Below are 11,929 nucleotides of genomic sequence, written 5' to 3' on the forward strand. Positions count from 1 at the left end.
GGCTCAGGCGAGACCTACAAATCACGTTATATTCTTCGCTCACTCTTCAACACACGCCACATCAAAAGACGTCCCATAACACACCACACATTAAGGTACATTGGTGCAGCCATTTGGGTGGGGCAGACTCCTGCAAAGCAAAACTAATGATTCCAAACAGTATTCGGCATATGAAATGAATATGACAAAACAGAAGAGTCTTAAAGCAATGCTTCAAAAGTGCAATACTTCAGAAGCGGAGGTTTAATTTAATCAGCTTCAAAGTGTGAGGAGCCCCAGAAGCAGACTATGTTCAGAAAATGTATACAATCGAGATTTTCTCGTGTAGCACAAATATTTTAATGCAACATACATGGGAGTGTTGAATTAATTCCAGCCTAACTGACTGACACCTTTGGTTATTTGTTCTTACCTTATTTAACTACCAAGTTATTTGCTTTCTTGACGTTGCCTCAAATGCTTGGGGTTGGACTAGGGATTTGAGTGTCTGGATGTTGGAGACAGTGTTTAGAGTGTGGCGCGTTTTTTTTATTATTGTAACAATTGAGCAGATAGCTCTGTCCGGTTGTGGAGGTTTAAGTTTGGTTGCCTACATGCACAAATTGAAGAGAGAATAGTGTTGGTCAAGACATATAGGTTTGTTTCTCGCTTTATGTAGTCTGTTAAATCGCGAATGTGGTACAGCCAGGCATATATTTTCATGTTTGTAAAAATGAATTAACATCGGTTTACGACAGGCACCAGCATAGCTGTCAGGACAATAGTGCCAATATAGGCAACTCACCCGCCAACATGGAGACATAGCATGCACAGCAATAAATAACCACATGCTTGTGGGAAAACATTTTTCTGCAGATTTATTTTGTACAAGAATTATGCAAACGTGGTGGGTTAACTTACGGGCAATCCAAGGGCAGGCAGCGGTGAGTAACCTAAGTTGCCCTGCCTGCCTGATTAGCCAACTGCACCATGGCCAACCCAATTGGTGCTACCTTTTACTGGGTATTATCCCCCTTAAATACCATAGACCACCAGTCCATCCTTATACTCATGCCTGTTTAGTGGTGGAGCATGTCCAGGCAAGCCCCTGGTTGCTCAGGCTTGCAACCGCCTGAAGCACTAGAGGGGCGCTGTCGTTTTACTCCAGGGTCCTCCCATAAAGACTCCTGGGGTTGTTTGGCTTCTGCACTCCTATTGTGCTCCTGAAGAGGTGTCAGATCAGACTCCACCAGAATGCACAGGAGCAGAATGCTGCAAGATCCCAATTCCCTCTTTTAGCTTCTCTTCCCTTCACTGCTTTAACTCCTGTTCTATCTCGGAGGGAAAAGAACTTCAAACTCAAGCCACTACACAGTTGTGAATAACACTGTGGCACAGAGCTACTCTTACTCATGTATCAGATACTTAAACGTTGCCCAACTGGAGCTAGGATCATTCTAAGTGCCCAGCAAGGGTTAAAACCCAAATTAACTACTACTAGTAACTTCTAAGATCGAGCGCTACTGAAGAGCACTGTTCTGACAGGCGCGCTAATCTCCAATGCAGGCGATTGCGCAAGACAGAAAACAATGCCTGCGCCTTCAAAACATTGAATTCCTCAAGCGCGACCTCAGAAGCGCTGCCAATAGTCTCTAGTTAAAAACTTGCTCAATAAACAGACACTAATCACATGGTCAGTTCAGCGTTGACATGCGCGGATCACAAAACACTAAGGGGCAGATTTACAAGCCCCATACGCCGCCGGTGCATCACGTTGCATGACGCACCGGTGGCGCAGCCTACTAAGGGATATTTACAGTTACTAAAGACAGAGGTCCCTAGAACATGGAGAGTGAACGTTAGAATCAACATACGCTAAATAGCCAGTATGTTCCTTGTCCAGCTGGACAGAGTTTTATTTTACAAATATAAATAATAACACAAAATTGAAAGGTCGAGGGGGCACAGCCTGTGACCCACATACAACAAGACAAAACAGCAATTTTTACAGGCAAAAGCAGACAAAGCGGTCTGTTTACTAGTATTCAGTGAACAGACTTGATTCAATCAAGGTACCATTATGCAAAACATTCTGGCTATTAAAGGACAAATGGTACAGAGGTGTCGACGTTTCTATGCTCAAACTTAGATATATGGCATCATCTTCAGGACAGTAATATAAACCATGTCTGTCTTGAGATCATAGAGTTTCCGGTGGACTGAACACTTGAGATGATTTAAAAGCTCGTTAAGGTATCGGGTTAAATCACTCCGGGGGGCGTGGCCGTGATCTACAATGAGCGTGGATTCAAGGTGCACGCAATTTTGATTGAGAAGCCGTCGCGGATGGTGAATTTTTGGCAACTTCGAGATAATACTCTGGGTTTCCGCCGGTCGGCGTGGTTTCTGTGGGGATCTTTACAAGCACAGATAAAGTCACCCTGCATGACTTAACCTGTGCTTGTAAATATTCCACTCAACACTTTGCGTGTTAGGGGCGGGACATGGGTGTTGCTGTGGGTGTTCCCACGCAACACCCATGTCCACTGATGCATTTCCAGATGTACGAGAAATCGTAAACCTGGAAATGCGTCAGTTTGCTGTGCCACCATAGCGGTGGCGTAGCCAAGCGAAACGAGGAGAAATTTTTCATTTCTCGTCGTTTTTTTCCTCTTTTAATGCGTGCTGCATTCTACAGCATGCATTGAAAGAGTAAAATGCCTGCAGTGATTGCTTTTGTGCAGGAAGGGGCCCCTTCCTTCACAAAAGCAATCTCCCCGTGGCGCAGGCATCCATGCACCGGTGCAAGGGTGCCTGCGCCGGTTCATGGCAGCTGTTTCTGCGGCAGCGGAGGGGAGAGCACAGGAATGCAACATATCATTGTAGATATGTCGCATTCCTGTGCTCTGAAAGTGCCGCTGCATGGCGCAGCCAAAGGGCTTGCGGTGCGGCGTTGCGGCACTTTCTTGTAGGACAGCCCCTAAGCGTTTAGACATGCGCTCTACAAAGCTAACTGCTGCAACCCAATGAGACCTTACAGAGCCCTACACTACCACTCGCTATATCTGGACAATGGTCTGACTGCTGGGCCTTGATCAAGGTGATTGAACAATGACCTGAAAGACTGAGCTTTGATCAATGATTTGTGTACCAAGCCTTGACCAGGTCACCATCTACAAACGTCATCTGGATCTGGTTATCAACTGCAATTATTGCCCTGATTGAACAATGAACTAACAGCCAAAAGACTGGAATGAAAAAGAAAAGTAGAAAAGGCTTGTAAGCTGCGGAGTAAAACAGCAGTCTCCTCTGTCTTGTTTCTGACGAGCTTGGGACTCTGTTCCATAGCCCGGGCTATTTGAATAAATCTGGGTTCCTCCTGCAGACGAAGGCTCCTGTGTCTCCTTTTACTACGTATGAAGGGTATGGAAGGCTTGGGCGGTTCCCCCATCGCCGAGACCCAGTAAGTGGGTTTAACCGGTTCTTCAAATGGCGCCTGAACAGGAACTCCACGAGCACGAAGGTCAGGCCCGGTGGATGTGAGGGGGTGCACGGAGAGACTCCGACAGAGGTACCCTACCCGAGGGATTCTTGCAATCTGGTAAGCCGAACGACTCGCCCGCTGTTCCTTCCCACCCGGTCTTGGCCACTTGACAGCGTTCTCGCTGGAGTTCCCTAGCAAATAATTTCTGGAACAGGACACAGCCCTACGTCTGCAGAAGAGAACTACCCCTGTAAGGTAAGGGTGGACTGATCACCCACCAAGTCTGTATGATTCTGTTATTGACTTTCGCAAAAGCCAAACTGTTATTGACTTTTGCCAAAGCCAAGCAAGCAAGGTGAGTTTTTAAAAACCCACTGGTGTCTGTTCTGTATGATTCTGCAGTTATTGACTTTTGCAAAAGCCAGGCAAGCGAGGTGATTTTTAAAAACCCACTGGTGTCTGTTACCCGTTTTTTTTAAGCATGCCAGTCAGTAGTAAGTTCAAGAGATTATGTTGCTGTATGTGTACGCAGGACTCCCAGCTGGAGGCGGCCTGTCCACTTCCTCCAGAAGGGACACTTGGCCATACGATGTATGTTAAACATGGCCCTTCTGCCATAATGTTTTCCTCATTCTGGATAAAATATACGAAACAAAGTAATGCGGAATTACAGTGGTCACTTTATGGCTCCTTTAATTCCCAAGTTCTCGCCAACTTAGAGGAACAATTAATGAAAAGAAAAAAGCGCCCATCTATGTTTGAATCTGTCCAATTTTGGAGGAAAGAGATAGAGCAGAGAGCTAGAAAGCAGAAGGCTCAGGAAAGAAAACAGGAACGTATGTCAATGGCCGACCACGCCAGAGAAAATTTACAAAATCAAATGACAAAGTCAGTAGAAATAGCCGATAGGGAGCATGGGGCCCGGGTACAAAAATATTATCCAGCTCGTGAGGAGAAAGGAAAGGGCCATATGGAAGGGGGAGAAGAAGGTGATTCCTTGCTTGATACCATGCTAGAAAGCCCTCCTGCATATGCCCCAATGTACCCTGCCCTGACGCCTCACACCCCGCATGTCCCACCGCAACAGCCCACTCCTGCCCCCACTGGCCCTCTTACTGTTCTCCCTGTCACACTAACCCTCCCAATTTTTCCTATGACACAGACCACGCCCGCTAACCCTGTCCTTGCTGCGGGAATGACAACAAGTCTATATCCGCCCAACACCTGTGGCTTTACCCCTACACGCCCTTTTCCTACTTCCCCGTGGTCTACAGTTAAGCAAGATTTATATAAATTGTTGAATTCCCCCCGACTGGCCTTCTTGCGCTCTGCAGTCAGCTTTTCGTCCCTTCGAGAAAATGACCTACAGAGGCAACAGTGTGAATGTTGGATAAATAACGGGAATATTTATGCCTTTAAAGAAATATGGTCCACCTTTTCCCAGAGGACGATTATGGAACAGACCACCTGGGCTGAATAGATGTGTACGCTGGTCATGCAAAGATTTGAGAATGCGCTTATGCAGATACCTACCGGATTAATGGACCTTAGGTCACAAATAAAAAGAGGCGATGTTCAGGGAGAGGGGATGTTTGGCGCTATGTCTGCTTTAATGGCTTACCGTGATATGATCGCTTTTCCCAACACCCCTCTAGAAACAGCTATGCCAATGAGAGAGGCGGCCCCTGTCTTTGTTAACGCATTTCCCAATGCCTAAAATAATGGCCGAGGGGCTGTTGAGGCACACTGGCGCAGGCTTTGGGTTCATGTTCCTTGGAAGGTCAGAAGTAATGCAGTTAACAGGACAATTACCAGATCCCCGGAAGAATCCAGCTGCCTTTTACGGAGAATTAGGTTAGATTATCTCTGCAGGTACATCTCCTCCGAAGCTGGTGGCATCCCCCAACACCTATTTCATCTGTGGCACTGCCGCCTACACTTGGCTCCCCCGTAACTGGTCTGGTACCTGCTATCTGGCCTTCCTCCTTCCACCAACGTATTCCACCCATGGAGGTTACCATCTGTCAATGAAGGGCGCTCTGCGCCGCTCACGTAGGGGCGTCATATCAGCCGAGGATACAGCAGGCCAGGAAACCGAGGACTTCTTTAACGGTTTCCTTCATTTATGGGGCCCCATGGCCAACAGTCGGGTTGTACGAGGACTGACTAGGGTCCTTGAAGCCACCATCACAGTAACAGCTGGTGCCCTCCCCAACATCACTGCAGAGCTGCAGGTGGACCAGCTCATAATGCTTCAGAACAGAATGGTCTTAGATATCATCCTTGCCGATCGTGGTGGTGTGTGTAAATTGATTGGCTCCAGCTGCTGCGTGTACATCCCAGACAACGCACCTACAGTGTACGATGCCATCCAACGTCTGCATCACCTTTCTTCCAAAATTCATCTGGATGAAGGCAACTGGTCCCTCACAGGCTGAATCTGGGGCCTCCTTTCCCAGTGGGGGTGGAAGATCCTCGTCTTCCTTTCCTTGGGAGTAACTGTCCTGGTCTCCTTCTGTTTGTGCTTTGAGTGTCTGCCAGTGCTCTGTACAATGTGTGTCCAGACCATCAAGCCTCCACCCTCTAACATTCACAACACCAATATGATGATGATGCTCCAACAAGAAACCAATGGTCTTATGAGCATTGACATTTCTTAAAGTATTTGCCACTCAATGGCAAAAGGAGGGTCTGAGGAAAAGTGTTTTTCTGATCGGCATCATTTGTACCGGGACTCCATTGCTTTTTCATTGCCGCCTCGTGTCAAACACTTCCACACGACCCACCTGGTCGTTTCTGCTGATGCCTGAGGAAAAGCTAACTAACACGGCAACAGCCATCTTGCAGCCTGCCTTTCTGCCCAGGAACTGTCGCACACCCAACCCCCCTGTTCTTTGCAATTCAACTGAAAGCCACGAGACACTCACACCCTGAGTAATTGATTTGTTTTCCATCTCCTGCTCCTAGCCTGGTAAACATCCTTGACACTGTGATCAGGTTATCTGGACAATGGTCTGACTGCTCGGCCTTGATCAGGGTGATTAAACAATGACTTGAAAGACCGGGCTTTGATCAAGGTGATTGAACAATGACCTGAAAGACTGAGCCTTGATCAAGCCAAGTGAACAATAATTTGTGTACCAAGCCTTGACCAGGTCACCATCTACAAACTTCGTCTGGATCTGGTTATCAACTGCAAACACTGCCCTGATTGAACAATGAACTAACAGCCAAAAGACTGGAATGAAAAAAGTATAAAAGGCTTGTAAGCTGCGGAGTAAAGCAGCAGCCTCCTCTGTCTTGTTTCTGACGAGCTTGGGACTCTGTTCCATAGCCCGGGCTATTTGAATACATCTGGGTTCCTCCTGCAGACGAAGGCTCCTGTGTCTCCTTTTACTACGTATGAAGGGTATGGAAGGCTTGGGCGGTTCCCCCGTCGCCGAGACCCAGTAAGTGGGTTTAACCGGTTCTTCACTCCCATAAAGTAAATAAAGACAAAGTGTGATCAACCGTAGCACAATCATCAAAGAATCCAGTCACCAGGATAAAATAAACCACACTCCCCCTCTCCCAGCAGTATGCCCACTTGACATGCGGCCTGAAGATTGGCTGAGACAGGGAGAGCATTCAGGGACAGCTTAAGGAATTTGGTGGCCCTGGGCAAAACATAAATTTGGGGGCCCCTGTTCAGAACAGCTTTGAATTTATGATCCAGTTTCAGCTCCTTTGCCCTCTTTGGCTAGGTCAGTGATAGTGCACAGACACACTTTCCCAAATTCTAAGTGTGTTTGCATTTATAATTCAGTGGTAGTGACATGTTTTCAGTATTGTAACACAGCAGCAGCTCCCCAATATTACTGCAATTCATCTCTTTGAGCCTGGCTATTTCGCACTTGACATCCTATTTTGATTTAATGGATGCTGCATGAAATAAACTCAATATTTCTCTGCCAAATCTCTATTCTGTAATAGACTCTCACACATCACCCACATTAAAATTAAATTAAAGGAACCGGTATTTAAAGCAATCTGGTTAAGAATTATTCAAGGTCATTGGTGTAAGACTCTCTGAGGACAGAGCTGCACCCCCGACTTTAATGCCTTGGAAAATGCAGCTGTGTCCTTCTTCCACATGTCACACATGTAAATGTGCCTGTTTTATACTCTCATCTGGAAGCAACATGATCAAAACCTGTGCGCACTGTCCTGCTAGGAGAAGTACGGCATTATTGATCAAGTAACTGATTCTTCCCTACTCCATCAGGCTGGAATAATGGAATTCTCCCACCCTCTTGCCTGTCACGGACCTCGGACTAAATTCCAGCAGCTTCCAGTACTAAAAGGTGACGTGGCAATGTGTCTGAGCCACCTGCAAGTCACGAATGAGGATGCGTATTGCCAAAAATTAAGATGGATTTGCTACTACTGGTGAGCCCAGGAATGGTCGGGCGCACTTTGGTTCCCCACTTGTGACCACCAGTTGCGTTACCCAAGGACACATACCCTTCACCTGAAGCTGCCTCTCAGCTCAGGGCACCATGCAACACGACAGCGGGGGAACAGCAAGGTGGGCAGTGGGTTGCAGTGCGTGGCTGTGCAGCCACCTTCCATAAACACATGGAAGGCCAGTCTCCCATTGGGCCACCAGAAGCTGCAGAGAAAAGGGCGAGGAGATGACCAGAGAAATGTTTCGGCCATTCCAACACATGGTGCTGTGCTACCAGGCCCCTACTCCCGCAGGGCAAATGGTCGGCAATGAGTAGACTCGAACTCTCAAATTTCTGCTTTGAAGAAGTTGCTGGTAGAACATAGAGAGGTCAAAGGTCACTCGGCAGGATGAGCATTACCCGCAATCCTCTAAGATTTGAGCAGTATTCTTTACACGCTTCTTGCACGCCCTGCAGTGCTGCGTCTCTTGTGAGAGAATCTGGTTCAGGGAAAGGGTTATCTCTGTGTTTATAGGGGACTCAATAATGCCACGTCACTTATCTTTCATAGAGGCATATGACGGCATTCCTGTGACGTCACCAAAGGTCATCTGATGTGATTTAATATCATTATTGTGAGAAGTTGGCCTGATGTGCAGTGTCCACTATTCTAGTGATCACTATATATCAGTCCAAACAACCCTTATTGATGATTGGTTGTAAGTCAACCTTATAGACCAGCTATCCTAGTAGCGTGGATACGAGCAGTCTAAGGCTAAGACTCTAGAGGGCGTGTTAAGCCAGCTGTTTTACCATCACATTACCCCTTGAACACCCAGTGAAAGGACACCACACAAGTGTTATGAAAATAAACAATGTATTTATTAGAATCACAACAACCCTGTACTCTTTATGAGGACAGGGTGCTAGGCACACAACAAAAACTCTTACGAAAATACTTAAGTTAGCACGTTATACACAAATGCCCGAGGGGCACGAAAAACCATATATTCTAAAAGTGGAATGCGAAATTACTAGCAGGTAAGTACAGTACTAATAGGCTTTGGAATCGCTAGGACTTGACTATAGAATCGTTAGATTACTTCTAGGAGACCTAGGGGACTCGGGTGCAGAGTGTGCACTCTCACGCGGGATGCGGGACAAAGTCTATGGAGGCTAGTAAAGGCAAAGTTAGTGTTCACGGGCGAACCCGACCTGGTAGGAAGAAAACGACAGTGGATCCTGACCCTAGGATAGTGAGGCTATGCTGGGACACCGAAGTGCCGAAGTTACCTAGCCCAGGGGCTGCAGCTGCATAGGTCTGAAAAGACGTCGGGGATCTCGTTGCCGGACCAGGAGCCTGGAAGAAGGAAGTTGCTGGCAGGCGACCAGTGAAGGAAAGTTCGTTGGATCCAAGCCTGGATCAAGGAAGAAGAAACCTGAAAGCAGAGGGGACCAAGTTCTTGAATCACTAGCCAGTGATTAAGTGGGCACCAGGATGGCACCGGGCGAAGTCACCTCGACTAGGTGAGTGGGCGACGCTGGCTCTGCAGATCTCACGGACCAGGAGGCGTTGTCGGCGACCAGGATGGAGAGGCGAGCTGTCCCACGATGGATGAAGCTGTCGGCGTCGAAGTTACCCAGGATTGGGCAACAAGCCTTGGCTAATTCAAGCCCACGCGGTGGACTCAAAATGGCGTCTTGAGTGGACCAGGAGGGTCCGGGGTGCTCCTCTTTTGGAAGGGAGCAAGGGCCAGCCTGGAGCAACCAGACCAGCAGCAGAAATGTCGTCGGGCGTCGTTCAGAAGGCCACAAGCCAGCGGGCTAGTAGCCAAACAACGCGGTGAGCAGCAAAAAGCAGAAGGGCCCCACGCCGATCGTGGAGATGCTGGGGGGCTACTCTTCGGTGCTGGAGCTGCTCAGGGTCGGGGCTTCTCGGACCCCAAAGCACTCACCAGGAAATTACTCGGCGGGCTTGCTGGAAAGAAGTCGTGCAGTCTTGAAGATGGCCGGTCCCTCGAGGTCTCGTCACACCCACGAATCTCAGCGTGACTGATGATGCAGGTAGAGGTCAGAGGTGCCAGGGAAGCCGGTTCTCGTCGAGCTGGGCAGTCTTGATCCGGAGGAGAGACTTGCAGCAGACCGCAGTGTTCTTAAGATGGTGCCTGCGGATGCAGGGTGACTACTCCTTAGTCACAAGGGAGAAATCTTAGGAAGAAGTCTTGAGTTCCTTTCGTGGAAAGTAGTTTCAGGATTCAAAGATGATCTGATTTGGAAGGGGGCCAGTTCCTACCTTTATCCTGTAAAAAGGGGCTGGCACGCGACTAAGTCCTGCCCTAGGGGTGGGACTAGGAGGGGGGTGGTTACACCCACTTCCTTGGCGGGCTTTTCCCCAGCACAGGGTCTGGAGTGACCCTGGAACTGGTTCCAGCCAGCCTATGCACAGTGAGCACCGGGGTGCCACGTGCAGTCACCTTCCTCTAAAGCCCTGCCTACCTACAATACACAAAACCCTGTCTGGGACGGTGCTGGCACCGCCCCTGGCAGGAAACCCTTTGTCCTTATCTCCTGCTCTGGGAGGACTCCCAGCAGCAGGAGGGCAGACTTGTGTCTCGGTGGCAGCATCCATTTTGTGGAGCTGAGGCTCTGTTTGACTTTAACCGGGGTTAGGGGTTACATACATGTCGTGTCCCTCTAGAAGGGTGGAATGCTAACCCCGTCGCCAGAATTGGCGAGGGGTTAGTATTCCAATTCGTATGACACCTTACTCGACATGTTTTGATAAAGCGATACCAGAGTTGGCATATAACCGCGAGGATTATAATGCACTTAAGAGTATATGGTATGCGATATCATGGAAACGGCTAAGGGATGGGTCCCGAAAGCCGCAGACAGGCTCAGCTCATGCCAGAGCACCATCTCACACGATTCCAAGCACTCTGCCTTCAGGATTGTTAAGGCCTGCCATAGGAGTGACTGATAGGAGATCTGTGTGTCCATTTTTAGGGTTAGATATAGGTATACTATATCTAAAGCAAAGGGTGATTACACCACCTTGCCCCAGCTGTCAAGCAGCCAGTTGTGTCAGATTTGGATGGCCAGCCAGGGGTGGCATAATACATGCTGCAGCCCCTGGTAGGCCCTGGGTACACCTATGCCCTGGGTACCTAAGGTACACTGTACAGGGACTGGTAAGGTGACTCAGTATCCAATTTAGATATGTACCTAAGGTACATGGAATCCATTTTACAGAGAGAGCAGTAGGCCTGGGGTCCTGAATAGCAGGGCCCCAGGTCAACTAAGTCAGAAAACCAGCAAAACACCAGGCAAAAAGTTGGGGGCAACCATAGTCAGGGATCTACCTTCCTACATAACCCCCCCCTAAACGAAAGGAGATAAGGCTAGCCTTGCCAGGTAAGCCTATATTGCCTGAGTGGCCATATAAGGAAGTAACAGCACTGGCATGGTTACCCCCTATCTCATGGTCCACTAAGCAATCCCTCACCCTAAGGGTATCTGAGGGTCTCCACCATAGGGAATCTCTACCTGTGGTGTGTTTTGGCAAAGGAAAAGGCTGGTGCTGAAATGGAGTACTGAAGTGAGGCTCCACTAATTTTGGGCTCAGCTTCCTCCAATCATTTTCCACCATAGAGGCCTTTCTTTCCAAGACTGAGTTGTTTTGGGCTCTCAGGGTCAACCTCTGGCTACCTACAGCTGGAGGTTGGGTCCCTCTGTTTGGCTTACTGGGGGGACAGGTCAGGTCTGGGGCCCTCAGGTCCCAAGTTTGGCTGTGCCCAACAGTGTCCATCTGTGGGAGGTCCCTAACTAATTTTAAGGGGGATCCCTCAGGAGTATGTTTTATTTTCACTGGGCTAGGACTACTAGCTTCAGTGCCCTTAATCTGCTGATTGGGAAATTCTTTTGGACAGGGGGCCCCTTGGGGTCCACCACTGGCCTCCCTGACCTCTACAGCCCGGGGCTGACTGAGGCAGGGTAGAGAGGGGCAGGTTACCTGCTCCAGACTGGGTCCCACCTTGGA

Source organism: Lissotriton helveticus, chromosome 5_1 (genome assembly GCF_964261635.1).
Source record: "Lissotriton helveticus chromosome 5_1, aLisHel1.1, whole genome shotgun sequence".
NCBI classification, from domain to species: Eukaryota; Metazoa; Chordata; class Amphibia; order Caudata; family Salamandridae; genus Lissotriton; species Lissotriton helveticus.